The 17,586-nt window shown below is 35.5% G+C and overlaps 1 protein-coding gene across 6 annotated transcripts in view; it reads left to right on the top strand.

Annotated features, from left to right (window-relative positions):
- The window catches only part of LOC107193891 (protein NDRG3), a 56,718-nt gene that overhangs the window by 10,811 nt on the left and 28,321 nt on the right, over positions 1–17,586 (top strand). For 2 of the 6 annotated variants that reach the window (XR_001516336.1, XM_015583442.1), the window contains exon 1: positions 5,780–5,813. The exons of 3 other annotated variants lie outside the window; for them this stretch is intronic. The gene's annotated coding sequence lies outside the window, so the exon portion shown is untranslated. Of the gene's footprint in view, positions 1–5,779; positions 5,814–17,586 lie in introns of those variants that run through there. One more of the 6 variants, XM_015583461.1, reaches the window with a different exon arrangement.

Here is a 17,586-nt window from a genome sequence, read left to right as displayed (position 1 = left end):
AGGTCGTGGGTAATCGGTTCGAGGTCGAAAATGTCGGAGGTACGGGTTAGAGTGCTTTTGCTATTGGCCACGGTGTGGTGGACTGGCGTCGAAGGATCGATCGTCACAGTTCCCTGCCCTTCTTAAATGCTCAAACTAAAATCGCGGGAATCACTTGGTGTACTTCTGAGAAACGCATTGATGTACCGGGGCCGCTTACCAGTTTACTAAAACCAATCGCTACTAAAATGTCTGACTCACTAACCCCAGTATACTAAACGGGCGTAGAACCCTGTTTTATTTACTCCGAGAACTGTGCCATGTATCTGTATCGGACTAGCAATGAAGGGTCGTATTTTGCTGAATATCGTTCCATTACTTCGTATCGAGTTGGAATGTTTCTTGCATATGAAATATCGGTTTCTGTGATTCGATTTCTGCGAGAGTCATTCAGTTATGTGGTTAGGATTTAAAAGGAAGTATTTTAAAATTTATAAGGACAAATCTGAATTGAGGAAAGAAAGATTAATTTTGTAGAAGAGCCCTTAAGGAATTTGATATTTGATAAGCTCTGAAGTTTATTCATGAATGAAATATTCAGTTTCACTAGATTTCTCTTAATTTTTCTCATTATTTTCTCTCGCATTTATAATATGACCATTTTATAAACTGAATAAAATACTAGAATAATTTATTCTTTGAAAAATAGTAAAGTTGATTGAAATGTGTAAATACGTTTTGATAGATATCTTCTCGACATTTTCAAAAATTTGTTAGCCTTTTAAAATTAGTGGAAGTTTTTGAAACTAATTATCAGTATGTCCATATTTTTCCAATTGTACTTCAGGATCCTACTTTTAAGATTAATATTTTAACCGTATGCTGATGATTGTATCATATGTGACTTAAGAAATATTAAAAATTATAAAAGAAAACGACATTTCATGTGCATATAAACAATAATATCGTATAAATCTACGTCAAAGAAACAAATTTCAGTTTCGTTATTGCATTTGAATTTTCTTGGCATATAAAAAAAAATATGCTCAACTCATTTGCGTAACTTAGTCAATACCAATGGTGAGTCTCTGAATAGTGAACAGACTTTATGACTCATTGAACACTTTGACTGCCAAAAAAAATTCCTAAAACTTTTATAGTGTTACAACCCTTCTTTCAAGAAAACGAGGACTGTGTAAGCTGACATTTCTGACAGTCCTTTATTTTTCCAACTTTATAGAAGTTATTTAACTACCTGGTGGTTCTCAACCAAATTCATTGAATCTAATATTGTACTATGAATATTAACTTGTAGTTTGAAGCTAATATGTGATCTGAGTGATACATGGCAGTCAAAGTATTGATCGAATTGATACCATTGCCCACGGTAATAATGGCCCCAACAAGATTTCGATCCTGCGACCGCTTTCAGTGCGCTCCTTCGACTTCGCTTGACGAATCGAAGCAGACACATGGCGTGTCCCCGTTATCAGAATAATCAAAGACTTGCTTTAACCTTAAGCATGAACGGACTTTAGGACCGGAAGTCGGAGCCGCAACTATTGATCGGCCTGGGTACAAAAGCAGGCCACGAGGTAAGCCGCATCATGCGACCTGAACGTCACTCCTTTCCTCACGCTGAACACTTCCACCCGCATATTGCTAACTGCCAGAGACATTATTTCTGGTTCTCTTTGCTCTTTTGTGATTGCTGTTGGTCACCGTGCTTTGTTCGTAATCTGTATTTGGCATGTTATTGTTACGCTTCGACTTTGCCGCCGGTGATAATTTTGCGATCCCGTCGAGAATAATTAATATATGTGGTCGTTGTTTTTTTGACTTCATAAGGGCGGAATAATGGTAATAATGATAATGAGAGTTTTCAAGAAGAATCTTTGATGTCAGTTTCATTTATTAGATTAGACAAAAGTAATATGTATTGTTATGAAAAAAATTGTTGCCTTTGAAATGGTAAGTGTACTAATGTTGGACACGAATCTGTTTAAGATTATTGTTTGTAGAAATTTTACGGTACGTTATCTGATCTAAAAATGTATTTTATGTACCTAGCTAAATGATCAGATAAATATGAGAAACGTACAGGTCAACAAATTTTTAAATAGATTCTACAAGAACTTGTGTCAAATCCCTTATTTATTTATACGCGGAAAGGTTCATCAAACTAAGAAAAATAATACAAGATATGAATTATTTGGATGTTTTCTTTCTTTTTCAGTACAAAGCACTGCTTTTAACTAATAAACGAAAGCTGACACTTCTGAACAGACATCAATTCTAATTACAGTAATGCTACTAATTCAACATCTGCACACAAGTATAAAGTCAATTGAACAGACTAGAGTTATAAAAGAAAGTAAATTCACAAAGAGAAACGTAAGGAGGATGTAACTAAAACTGTGTAACGTAGGATGCTCAGCTAAAGATAGCAACCAGCTATCGAACCGAGCCCTTATGGAGAGTACAAAAGCAAGTCCAGCGTGCAGCCGATCCTCGTCCCGTGAAACTATCACCGGTGTTATGTTATTATTATCATCGCTAGTAGACGGTTCTTCGTTTTTTTTTTTTGCATGCACGTAGTCGGATGTGTGTTCCTTTGTCCTTGCAACGCTCGAGTTGCATCAGCGTGCGCTTCGTGGCGCGCGACGGCAACTCGAGGCGCGTTGCGGAACCGGCCGTTCTCGGTTCGAGTGCTCCTTGTGCGAGGTCGATCCCACCCGAGAGTGACGGGACATTCAGCACGAGGCATTCCCTGAAACCGCCACCGATGCTCAATTTCCTCGTGGGCCACTTCGTAAAGGAACATCTACCCCCTGTCGGTCGATAGGTACCAGCCAATATCGACTGTGGTTCGCCACTGTCGTCCACCGCGTCTGGTTCCCATCTTTAGGGTATCGCGAGACCTAACGAAACTCCGCTGACTGTAATCACAACGTTCGGAAGGGCGTGTATATGTCGATGGAAGGAATATATTGACTCGGCTTCAGACACCATTAAGTGACACAGAAAGCAATAACGGGTTAGGAGTACCAGGCACAATATTTACCCTCTCGACGTACTCAACCCCTTTAGAGCTGTCTTCGAAGGAGACAGTTGATAATAGAGAGTTTATTGCATCGTAAATGGTGAACGAGCGAGGTTTAAGCTTCGCTGGTGCTGTATGACACTGAAATATGTAACGTTATGAGTGGATTGCAAATTTTATGCAGTTATGGCACATGTGCCTGAGTAGAGTATGGAGAATTAAATTTTCAGGCGAGGTCAATACTTTGTAATCCGAAGTATGTATTGTCGACCTTCTATTTATGATGGTTGCACCAGTAGCATATAATTTAGCTGTATTTTTATATTTGAATTGAATTATATATTTATACCGTTGAACCCTAGTCTGTTCGAGAAACTGCTACTGTTGTATTTAAATTGTGCGAACATCGAATTTAGGAAATGAGTTTACTTCCCACTAAATTGTAGAATTTATGAAGTATTAGTGTTAAATGAATTTGCAAATTTCTATGAAAGAAAAACATAATTAAAAATCAAACGTTAGTTTGCTGTCAAATTGACCCGAAAATGTATTAGAGTCAAGAAGTTCGTCATATTGTTGTAACATTGTAAACAAATATATTATAGGTCAGTAATATCAGTATAATGAAATTTCATTTACTTACTTTTGATGATACCTGTTTTTTATTTTCTGTTTAGATTAATCATCACTTATATTAATTAAAAAAATCTTCTGTCAGTCTGTGTCTTACAAAATAGTCAGTCGAAGTAGGAATTTGCATTACATCCGGAGTTCAGTTACAAGGAAAGAACAGAAACATGATTTTTTTATCAAAAATAGATTAAAGTATAAATTTCGAAGTTTTCTGTAATGTTATCTTAAAATAGTAATATGTACATTGCCTTTAACGTTAATTTTACAGTAAATTATCGGGTAATCACCTGGGACTAGGGCCTAGAGCATAGTTCAGTGCTCTTTTCTTAATATTACAATTCAATTTAGCGAACTAAGAAAATCTCAAGCAGTAATCTCCAGTAGCGAACTTTTCTACTCTTGTTATACCCGAGAATTTTTTTCTTTAATCGTATTTATCTTGAAGATACCTAATTAGATATGTCCACATAGGAATTATTTTTTAAAGAGCAAATCAGAATGTACAATTCGATCTGTGATTCGTTAAAAAAAGCATCTATACAGTGCTGCTTCTCTCCTCTTCACGGGCTGATGACTGTTTTTAGGGCATACACACACATTTCTCATCTTTTGTTTTGCGCTATCTGTTACGAAGCAGAAATATGTGTGAATCTGTTTCGAATAGCAGTAGTCAGCCATTAACTGTCTCGTCTGAAAAGAATTTTATTGCCAGTGGATTATAAGAGTGAGACACGCAACTGGGACAAGTCATATCTTTCTTTTTGGTTGCATATGGAAACAAAGCTTCGGTGGAAGTTGTACAGTTTGAACAAGTGCAGTAACACATGTCCATTTTTACAACAATATTCAATTGCATCCATATTGCAAAATGAATCGTACATACGGTTTTTTCTAATTGATCGATTTCTTTTTATATTTTACACATGAAGGTATTAATGAAAACTGTTCAAATAATACAAATTATTTGAAATGAAAGACACAAGCCATTGTTCAGAATATTCTGATGGTGCAATATTGAAAGTTTAATCTTTAGTAATTCTGTATGTTTGAGAAAATTTGTAAATACATTTTATACGACTATTTATAATATTACCGTGCAATTACAGATTTACAAATCTCTCTAGTTTGTGTTTAATTCTGTTACATTTTCGTAGAAGACATACAAGCGTAGTTGTCACAGTTAAACAAATTTTCATAGGTTGAATGTATTACTTAATATTTGTGCGTCTGAAGTAATAACAAATATGGATTTAATTTAAAATATGAGGTTTTACTTTGAACGAAGATTTAAAAGCACTTTATAGATACCTACATAGCTCTATCTATAAAAGAATTGAGACTACAGGAAAATAGGTCCTATGGTATCACTAAAGAATATTGTCAAATGAGCAAGTGAAAAATGCCCTTAAACTGAATTACACCTGTCATATATCGTTTCTTCGTTCACCAAGAGAAAACACTTTCTGTTCATTGCTAAGTTAATGATAAAATCAGAGGGTTGAGATATGGCAAAGAATGTGTTCGATTATATGTAGTCATATGGTATATCATAAGTTCCATTTAATTTAGAAACATTTCTCACCTACTTGTTTCACTATACTCTTTCTTTCACCAATATTTGTTTTCATGTTCAACCAAACGAAAAGTACAACTCGTTGCAGTTTCATGATCCACACTGTATTATATACTCCAATGATTCTTGCCGTTACCAACTGGTGAGTTTATAGCTTTCCCGGCAAGAATCATCGTACTACCGTACATGCACCATAAAAATTAATAAAGTAGTATGTTGGATGTGTCACTTTATCGATTCTTGTTATTGCTACCACTCACCCATAAACAGCAAGAAATCTACGAACACAGTCAAAGAAACACATAAAATAAAACTACCCCTATTTCTACCGGTTAGTATATTTCTTCCACGAAACAACAGAAAAATATTCCGACCAAGCTCGTTCTTAGACGTCGAGAACTACGGTCAGAAGGAGCGTCTGAAGTCCCGTTGAATGTGAACAATCCTTAGGCTCGTGTGTGTGCAACTATAACGACGCCCCACCCCCCCTTGCCGGTTCCGACCTCGTGTTTGGGAATGAGTTTAACAGTTCTGCCTGCTAATTTTGCCGAGCGCCGCCACAGCCGAGGAATCAGCACTGTTGGGGTAAGTTGAATGTATCGCGTTGTATCTATCCGATCCCACCCCGCAAGCCCTCGTAGAGCGCAGTTTTTCCGTTTCATCCAAACCGAACATAAAAGTGGTTTATGAATTGATTTAATCCATGCTTCGATCAAACCGAATATCGCAGCTATTGGTCCACGTATCGCGCGGTATTGCTACCTACGTGTCGTCAAACTCGACAGCGTTTGTTCCATAGGGATTCTGAGATCTATCCGAGAATGTCGGCATTGACCTCGATGTCAGTGAAGCCGAATGATCGCCGGTAATTGGCAGTTACGTTATTGAGAGTGGCAATCGCGTTATTGCTCCTTTTCAGAAGTACAGACAAGTCAAGGCTTCCGATCAAGTCGGCCGACGATGTCAGATGAGGAAACGTGTACAGTCTCTGGTGGTGTGATTCTTGTTACGGCGATTTTAGCTTACTCGTGAAGAATCTTTACTGGATTGTGGATTGTTCTAAGTCCTAAGTGGACCACTTGAAGTGGTACCTGTTGTTTTCTCGGGAATTATTAGGAATTATAATAAAATTCTTTTCCTGTGTTTTATGACTCGTGGGGAGTTAATGAAATGTGTTCTCGAGAACTGTTAGGGGTTTTGGTAAAACTCTCATCTCGTATTTTATGATTGGTAAGAGGTTACAGAAATGCAAGATAAATGTTTGGAATTTTTTAAATGGAACATTATGTACACTTTCACTGTTCTTGACAGGTCGTCAATTGTTTTGCTCGATCTCTCAACTGTGAAGACCGTCTATAGATGTCAGATGATTTTTGTTTGGTGTTATGGTTGACTGGCTGTTAATAAGTATACTTCGGAGTAAGGACGAAGAATGAGTCACGCACTAATAACGATTAAAAATTTCACATTTCTCGGTGTTTTTGCGGGACATGTTGGCGATTGGCCTTTGTGATTCTCTTCAAATACGAAGTTATACATAATTGGAATTACTGTAAACGTGATAGTAATTGACATTCGGTAACTCGAAAATTTCACTTTTCTTGAAACTTTGCAGATTTCTAGGTGACCTCAATATAAGTACTTGAAAATCTTTCTTCTGTGCTACTTTTCGGTTCTTCAGGATGAAAATATCCCTCACATGGTAATGTGTATTTTCCAATTTACCGGTATATTTTGAAAAGTGCAGTAGATATAAAAACATTGTTGGAAAGAATATTCAACTATTTTTTATGTCTATAAACCGGTGTAGTGTGTGTAAAGAATTTGTTGTTTACATGAATAAATAAGTTAATAAATAAATTTTATCAAATTTCATTGCACAGTTTTATACAGTATCAGAATATTTGTGTACCGTCAGTTTGGTGTACCTTTGTCCCGAGTCAGGAAATGATCATTTTCCATTTTGTAGCTCTGCAAATTGTTAAATTAAGTTGATTTTTACATGAAAAAGTATTTCAGATAAAAATACCTGCAAAAGAGCTGTAAAATTGAAAATGAACATTTTTAACTTTTGAACAAGGTTACCCCTGACTAACAAAAGGAGGTCCCAGGTATAACACTGACTTTTAATAATGTTTAGCACAGCAACATACCTTGGCAGTCTGAAGTCAATAATATTTGTTTCAGCCGCATATGAGCATTAGTGTAAGAGATCTTTAATGTAAAAGTTGTAGCCTATATAAACGGTGTTTCCGAACTGGTAGTACAACTCGAAAGGATATAATTTTACATGCAAAAATAAATCGAAAATGTAGAAAAAAGTTTTTTCGTAAGACGCTTAGTTTTTGAGACAATTGAATTTGAAAATCTGCTGGATGCGCGTGCAACTGAATAGGACTTGGTTAACGCGTCTGTTCATTAGATTCAGTTTCTACTTATTGTTACCAAGAATACATTCGTCTTACAAATGAATTTCGATAATTGATTACCTTAAAAACAAAGCCTCATACGAGAAAATTATATTCTATATTTTCAATTTATTTTTACATGTAGAATCACATCCTTTCGGATTGTATCACCAGTTCGAAAACACCTTGTATACAGACTCCAATTTATCATTAAATACCTCATAAACTAATGGCCATCTGTAGCTGAAACAAATATCATTGTCTTCAGAATTCCAAGCTCTATCGCTGTAATCCACCCCATTAAAAGTCAGCGTTACACTTGGGGACCTCTCCTTGTAAGTCAAAGTTGTCCTAATTTATGGTACATTGATAGTATAGATGAATTTTACCAAAATTTTTTCGTGAAACAAAAATATGATCCTGTCAGTCATCCGATGGATAAATAACTATTCCACGAATACAAAAGCATGGCTGTCCAATCGTGTACCAGTGTATTGTACGCGACTCTCGTCGTGATCGAATCGTTCGATGTGTCATTTCTATAAGTGCAACATTTCCCCTCGAGCCCTTCACGTTCTCCCATGGGTACGCTACGCAAAAGCGAATCGATAGGGTCGACATTAACTCGCGCTCCGCATAGAAATGAAATTGCAATGGCGGGGCTGCCGCGCCGTTGCGTGCCGCCTTGTCTCTCTTGACGTTCGTCGAACGGCCCGGGCAACATTTTATTCGCGACGGGGAAATATTTCTGATTGCGGCAGCAGCCCGAAGTTATCAGAAAACGAACGGTGTGCGCGCATTATCCCGGTTTCTGGGGCAGAAACCGGAACTCCGATTGTCGGAAGGAATCTCGCTCGGGGACTCCCCGGTGTTCTTTATCGAAACGACGCCCGCGTCCCCAGGAAGTTCTCGGGAGGGAAGTTCCACGGCGTCGCCGCCGCGATTACATAATTAGGGATTCGCAAATATTACCAAAACTCTTCCAAGACTCCACCCGGGACACTCGAGTCACGTGGATACACTGGTATCCCTTTTGGCCCGAAAATGTGTTCTGGTCATATTGGCACAGTCGGTTCACTTAAGGGGTCATGCTCAGTCAGGAGACCGAAAAAAGAGTGTTCTTTGGGAATTTTTTTCTCAAAAATTATGACCTTTCTCAAAAAATGTGTTTGTGTTTCGAAGATTGCAGTTTTTAGATTATAAGGTAATTTTTTTATTTAAAAATATTTATTAGTAAATAAATGGTGAGCGATCTCCCGGATGTATCTTCACAAAAAGTGGTCTGCCGTGATCACTGTAACCTTGTAACGGTTCATCTGAAATTAAAAATTCAGTAAGATTTATGTAATGGAAGAACCAATCTTGTCCTTGAACGTGAGGTTTTTTAAAATATTGATCAGGAACAAAAAGCGGACGTTTTCCTGAAAAAGTGCGATTTTCACCTAAAAAATCACTCGTTTCTGGTCAATTAAAAAAAAAGTATGGTTCGAAGAAAAAAATTCTTCGTTCAAGGGCAAGTTTTTCTGATTTGAAATAAGGCGCAAAAGGTTTCATGTAAATCGACACAGTAGTTTTCGAGAAATATTGATCACCGATTTGAAAAATGTAGTTTCGAAAGAAACGCGTTTAAAGTTTCAAATCAAGCTTACACTTATATAAAATGTTCATTTTTTAACGCCTGTAACTCTGTCAGTTTTAATTGGATTACCTTGAAACTTGCACAGACTATTCCCGTAATTCTATTATTGTACTTAAAGAAAATGTAGAAAGTGAAAAATCCATTTTCTGAACATTTCTGACTAAGCATGACTCCTTAAATCAGAGAGCAAATTCAAATTAAACTCTTTATTATTGAATTGACAGATTGCTGACTGGTGACGGGGAATCTCGTTTTCATAGGAAATACGTGGGCAACCGGGAACGAGTATAATCTCACTTTCAGGCGTGTGCATTATTTATTATTTTTGAGATCACGGTATTTCTTCTTATGTTCGAATATTATTGGCTTCCATACAAAGGATATGTTCAGTTTGGTGTCTGATTTTGGTGGATAAATAGTGCAGCAAACTTTAGCGAAACTTCATCGGGTCGCCAATGTGTTAATTGAAGCTACGGGTATGGAAGGAGCATTACATCAGAATTGTGCATTACAAAAGTTAGTGGAATAACTTTTGTTTAGTTAAGAGTATTTCAATTCAATGTGTTTTATATTTCAGTAAAACTTAGTATATTTTAGTTCAAATATAAATATTTGCCATTTGGTCCCTTCGAAGAAAATAAGATATTTTTCTGTCACAGAATTTCTGTTCTGAATTTACAGATTTTTGACGAAGCTTGTAATTAGCAGTGTTTATTATTACTATAAGTACAGTAAAACGTGGATAATCAGAACCTCTCAAATACAGATGTGTATATTGTTTCATCTATTAGTATTAGTACATAAAATTGTGGATTTCCCAGACTAAATATCCGGGAAACCGTTTATTAGAATGGATTTGTCTCCCTTTTACTTCAGATAATTAAGGTCCTACTGTATTTATATTACAATGCCTATTTCGATTTCTATTCTTTCAAATTTTTTAATTGACAAGGAAATCAATAAATATCGATGGAAGTTGCATAATTACACTATTATTAGATGTACCAACAAGTAGTCCACTATTTTCTGTGAAACTCTATATTAGTTTCGAAATAATTCAAATACCTAACCTATTTTAACAATATTTGTGATTTATTCCCATGAACCTCCGCCGTTTTGACTAAACAGAAGATTAGAAAGACATTCTGAATTTAAAACGTATTGCCACCATGTTGAAATTATACTGTCTTTCTTACTGGTACACCCAATACGTAATTCAGAACAGAAAACTTAATTGAAATTTTAAACAGAGAAACGTTCTTTTCTTATAATAATTTTCTAAAATATTGATCCCATGAATCTTCCCATTAGTATTTCTCTGGCATTCGCAAGTGTAGCTGCAAATGCGAGTTTAATGTAGTCTCCATTATATAACGATTTCGTATATTTTGCTCAGAGCGGGCGACACAATGGCAGCAAGTTTCGATGCGCGGCACAACATTAAATTTCAAACTCTCTAGACACGTCGCATTGTTTCCACGTAATTAAACCAGCAGAATTACACTTCTATTCCCCGGATCATGACAGTTCCTCGACTATAGCGAATCCACGTCACGAGATATTTACCCGTCGAATCTATTGCGATACTAACGCGTTTCGTGATTCGACGTCTAAAACGGGGACAAGCCAACGTTCCCGCGCGTTATTAATGAAATTTTTTTATTAACTTCTTCTTGTCACATCTTATAAGGATTTGTAATCAACGTTTTATCAGACCTTACTTTTTCTGGTCTTCTTAGACCTCGTAGACCTAAGATTATTATAAATGATACATACTATGAATAATATTGTTTAACTTGAGACCAGAAATTATGTTACCCATTACGTACTGACTTTGTTACTATAGGCACTAAATAGTAATTTGGTTTACAACACTTACTATTGGAAAATTCTTTTTCAGTCTCACTACTTAGATAATTTGTTACACGGTTAGGTAAAATCATTTTGTACAAAACACAGAATTATTAGGTTGTAGAATATGAAACTGTCGTTTCTATAGTTTGAACGGAAAAACCTTGTTCTTGAAAAAATAATTTTTATTCGATTGAAACATGCACAATGACGATTAAAAGCGTTCTTCAAACAAGATACATATTATCTGATACATTCACTTTTACAAAAATTAGCATTTCAAAATTGTATAAAATTTTCGAACCCTCCAACTACCGACTTTCCATTAAGAAGTGTGTTGTTTCTTAGAAGAAGCTCCCGGCAACACAAAAAGTGATTTTTTGTTGGAAAAACGTCTGGTGAATGCTGTGACTAACTTGACTTGATAATTTAGTTCAGTTAACTCTGATGCGACCTAATTTATGTTCATCCTGTAAACGTATTCGAAGCTATTCTTTCACTACTATATTGTTTATTGTCATAAAATAATTAAGTAATAACTATAAGAATTCAATCATCAAAAGAGATAGAGAAACACAGTAATGGTACATATAACTTTTAACTAGTCCAACAAACAATACAGACGATATTTAATTTACTAATCGCGGGCAATTAGGAACTATTCGAATATGAGCGCTTTTATGTGGTACGAGCTAATAAATATTGGACTGTCAATATTTTCATCTATGTATATACAAATTTCAACGTATTTAAAAATTGATTGGATCACCAATACTAGGACACCCTCTTAAATTGAACAAGCATTGATCAGTCGTTCGGCGAATCGAAAATATTTCTCTTTGATGGACAGTTCAATTATCGAAATTATTTGATATTTTTCCCTTATTGCAACTGAGTAGACGAACTGGCGCCCTACTTCGAACCGAAGCAAACGGAATCCTTCCGCAATCGATTCTCGCGGTAAAGCAATTAACAACGAAATTAAGATTAATTACAGGCCATTAGAGCCAGCTGGATAGACAGACCGTCGTTTCGCAACATCGGTTCTTCTTTCTGAAAGTATTCGGCTGCCGCCCAGGGGCGGTTTCCGCATTGCCAAGGAAAGGAATGGAGAACTTGGGGGATATCGATTCGTGTGGTATTTGTGTCACAGACTTGTGTTGGTTCGTAATTGCCACACAGAAACTATTTAAAATAACAGTCGTATGTGGACAAAAACTAAATTTGCTTCTTAGTTTCGTCAATTAATTAAAATGATTCATTTCATTGCTCTTTGAACACTTATACGACGTAGACGTGCATAATATTCGCAATCTAGGAGTAAGTTTTATTTTTCTTGATTTTTACGTAGGTTTTTTTCTTAATTAGTGATATAACTTTGTTTCAGAAAATTGTAGAGTAGTTTTTTCTTAGTTGCTCGAATATTTCAGAATATTCTTATGTTAAAGTTCATATAAAATTTGAAATGGTGTTATTAGATGAAGAGTGATGAATGAGAGTATTCGAAAGACGGATTTTTACATTACATTTCATAACTATAAAACCTGTCTAAATTTTTTGCGTACTATAGGTTACAACTAAGTTTGATTGAAAACACGATTATTACATGAAAACAGATGCAGAAATATTCTTTTTCGTTATAAGAACATTTGTTATATTATATATACTTATGTATATATTATTATACTTGGTTTGATATAAACTTACTGACAACTTTCGAGAATTGCAAATTTTTTAGTGATTTTATAGTTATGCAACGCAAGGTATGCATACATATATCGATGTACACAATTTTGTATGTTACTTTCACACAGTTCGTACAAATTGTCTGATTGATTAACCATTAATATACATATTTGTCTCTCCATTCTAATGTGCTGTATAATTTTTGCAACACGAATCATTGAGTATTTTGAAGTTCGAATACTTTCGTTAATTTCTCACCAATAAATATACAGCAAATTAATGATACTTTAGGAATTGTAATACCACTGAAATAATTTAGTTAAAACGCTTTTCAATTGCTTCAACTGTTATTACAGATCACCTATTAGAATTCCAATATCTCCTAAAAAAAATTTGTCGAAATACATATTATATTTCTTGAATCACACGGTGAATTCAAATAATTTTTATCCTAAATATCTATCAAAATTCGAGATTAATTACCTTCACGAAGCCACAAATATAGATACTCCGTGTTGTCGAGGAGACAGGGAACGTTAATTTGTATTTCAGAGTTTCGTGTAAGAATGTTACGTCAGAGATAGACGACGATTTTATCTTCGCGGTAGGACATTAAAATATAACCGTTCCTTATGACGCCACGATCGCATACGTCATTTTGCTCTACTTTCGCTGCAAATTCGTTTTCACGTCACTTGGCACCGCGCCAAACACATCCGAATTACTTGATCCCCGGGCTTTGGCTCAATTTCCGATTCGATAAAAACAATACAAGTGCCATTTTTTCAGGAGGCTACCGATACGGTTGAAGTATCGGAAAATTAGAGGATATACACTCGAAATTGCGGTACACGAAATAATGGTTTCCGACGATAGAGCACCTGAAATATCGAGTCAATTAATCTTGTTCTATCATGTGCAACTTAAGGACATAATGAAAAATGTTTCAAGGAAGAGTAATTGTTTGTGTGTTCACATTATGAAATCGAATGATTTAACCGAAACTAGTAAAGTTCTTATTTTATTTCTAACTTCATGAACCTCCTAATTGACGAAATAAATTCGTTTTAACTCTGATTTTATTGAGGTAGTCTATACAAATAGGAACTTGCATAAATATCGCCAGTCTAAGAACAAGGGTCAATCCATGATTTATTTATTTATTGATATACGGATATATAATCCTTTAGTATACAATCCAGTTATAATCAGTCGATTGTGGGTAATAATGTGTTGTATGATCTATGCCTAAAAGAGACTTGGGAGCTAAAGAAATCCAGCGATACACAGAATTTACTGATATTCATAATTATGTGGTTTATACAATTATATTGACCATAATTCGTGCGCTGGGTCTCCTGAAGTAGTAGGACATAATTTCTTCTGGATGACGCTGACGTAATTAACTTAAAGCGAGATAAGATACCAGGACATATAATGAGGCCATTAAGAACTTTATGCGCCAATAGTAAGTCAAACATAATACGTCTGCGTTCCAGAGGCTGATAATAATAGGGTTCAATAAAGTGCGCATTGTGGCGGTAACAATAGATTCATAATATTACGGATGTTTGTTTCTAGTGAATATTTTTTTCTACATAAAAGTGATGTTACTTTACATCTTCAGTAATGATTATTTCATTCAACAATAGTTGGTCTCGATTTGGACGAATTCAAATTTATTCTGTTGAAAATTGTATCGGTCTCCAAATGAAATAATAATCTCAATGGATTATAATATATTTGTATTTCTAAATATAGTATATAGAGAAATATATGATATATTTTTATGTAATGACTTATATTTTTCTCAAATACACTAACTCGCTGAAATTATACCACTTCGAATACTGCATATTTTCACACAATACACCGTTGTCCACTTCACAATCAACAAAGCCTTCGACAACAACCACACGTTTCATAATTAGCGTCTCATAACTACGCATGAGCCTGAATACCAAAGAATAGTCGCAAAACTAGAACAAAGTCCTCAACCCCTCGCCCAACAACAGTGTCAACTAAAAGGTAAAGAAACGTTCTGTGATTGCAATTAATGCATGTCATGAATGGGCGAAATGTTTGTTACAGTCTACTACAAAATGTATTGTTTATTGATATGCGTATGCGAAACTATGCATTATTCTATTAGGTTATATCTCATGAAGTCGCCGATATTCAAATAGTTAACGTTAACGGTCAACCACAATTAATAGATTAAATACGATTTCATGTAATATAGATTAAATATAATTTCTCTATTTCCTTTGATTACTGAATTCTTTTTGTAGTTGTTTAACTATTCTACATAAATAAATCGTATGGTAACGAAACAACAATTTCAATTACTTTTCCAATACGGATTTAGATTTGGCCATAGCAAAGTTAGTTGCATTAAATTATAAAATCTTGCGTCATATGCAACATTTATCAGATGTTTCTCTAGTAGGTCACTTTTCGAAACATCTGGAATTCTTTTTGAAAATTAAAACATTCCCTAATGAAGAATCAGTAGACCGTGGATGGTTATGCATTTATAGCATCTTCTAAATTGAAAAATATGGTAAAGTAAGAAATTTAATAATGTTTATTACGGTCTATGCATAATTGTTAACAATACAACCACTGACAATAAACGTATATCTATGTAATTCTATCGGACCCATGAACACGACAACTTTTTGAAACTACTGAAATTAACTTATTTCTTCACTTTCATATTGCAATGAAAGTTGTGAAAGATCTGAAAACAACGCATTGTTGTAACATTTTTACTGCTTCGGTAACTCTAGTGTTAACATACTAAAATCTCTAGTACTGAAAATAAACATATTTCCAATTATAATACTGATATATCCGTATAAAAAATTGTAAGTTCATATAAACTTGCGGGTTTTAATAATTTTCAAATGATCGTACTATCTAAAAAGGCCAATTTTATAAAAATAATGTGCATCTTATTCGGAGAAAGTTATTGATCCTCATGGTGCATAGAGTGATTTATCTACCAAAGCGATTAACCCCACAAACATAATGAAGGAAATTTATTTTAAATAATGCTTTGGCAATAATATTTGAAAAAATTAAATAAATGTAGCTAGTCACTTTCGTCTGTAAATAGCTCATATTTCAGTTGAATAAAAATTATTTTCAATAAAATTTCTAGGAAGGGCAATTTTAGATATTACAACCACCCAATAGCTAGACTCGAATTAGTCACGTGCTTTTTTTCTGTGGATGGAACAGCTTCGCCGGAACGTGCTCCGCATTCTGCATAGATTTACGAGGGAGTCGTTGTTCGCCTGTCCTGTTATATGTATACGAAGGAGAACGGCCAACATCCAGAAAGGAAACACGTAAATCGATCTATCCCCGGCGGCCTCGTCTTACCCGTCCATCCTCGATCGTGGTCGGCAGAGAAACCGACTGACGTAAAAATCTCGTGTGCAGCTCGGTTAATCGTTCGACAAAAAGGACACGGGCAAGATATCGAGTGACGACCGAGGATATCGAGTATTACCCGCCATCGCGGTTCGCTGGACTTCCAGCAACGACGCTCAAATCGTTTCTCGAGACTCCCATTTTCTTTCGCTTCACTTCGGTGTAATCTTTTCGAACGGTACCCTGAACTTCCTGTAGCCTCTGTTCAGAATTGTTCTGGCTTTATTGCTTCGGTGCGGTATCTATGGATTGATTTCAGCAGAATTTTTTAATCGATCTGCACTCGATACGTTGAGAACTCGTTATTCGAGATAAAATTTATATAAATACAGTGGTGGATCAAATTATTGTGTTCAGATGAATGAATTACATATTTTATGTTTATAATACATTTACTGCAGCTACATTGAACAAAAAAACAAAGGGGACAGCAATATAGGACGCAAATTACCCAGGGTCAACTATCCCAGCAATATGGGGATAATGCTGATACTACATCAGTAAAGATATAGACAGTTTGACGAGATAAGCGAATACAAAGCAGTATATTGAGAAGTTTTAAATTATAATAATAAGTTTAGACCATAGACATTACCATGCATTGCAAAGACCTGCTGTTGATACCTACAATTTTCAGAGTTTTGTAAATAAAAGTTTTTCTACCACGAACCTTTAAAACGCGCACAATTAGGCGTCTTTCAGACTGAATGTAATCACGAGTTTCGTTCGTGCACCTCTTAATAATGAATACGCTATCTATTTTGGTCACTCCAGTCCGAGCGTCTGCTTATCGTGCTCCAAATTCAAATCAGCTTTAAAACCTACGATTGCGACCCGCATTCACTAGCGGCGATTAATTTGCGCTGCCTTTAAAGCTCGGCTTAAGCCCTCTTGACCGTGCACACCAGAAGCCCTCCCCTCCATATTCCCGCGGAACCATGGGACGTCTACGGAAATTAAATCTCGCTTCTCAACGTTATTCCGTCCATTCAGTGTTTTTCGCCTAATTCGATGCGAATATTTTTCAAATAGAAATATAACAGATGCACGGAGCAATTTTCTGTTTGAAAGAATTAAACTGTCTGCATTCAGTGACCAGGCCTATAGGCGTGGATTTATTTTATGGCGATGGCAGTTTTTATGTAGCATTCAGGACTTTGAATTTTGTAGCAGTTAGAGGCTTTGCTTTTCTCCTGAAAGAATTTGAAAGAATTTTTACCCTTAACTGGTGAGGTGGGGTCTGAGGAACCCCATGGTTATTTTTAGAATACTTTATTTTTATGGAGTAGTTACTTAGATACTTGTTTATTTCAATGTTTTCTTACACGAGAAT

Source organism: Dufourea novaeangliae, unplaced genomic scaffold (genome assembly GCF_001272555.1).
Source record: "Dufourea novaeangliae isolate 0120121106 unplaced genomic scaffold, ASM127255v1 scaffold1, whole genome shotgun sequence".
Lineage (NCBI taxonomy): Eukaryota > Metazoa > Arthropoda > Insecta > Hymenoptera > Halictidae > Dufourea > Dufourea novaeangliae.
Note: the sequence above shows the minus strand (reverse complement) of the source record. Positions and strands in the feature narration are given on the sequence as shown.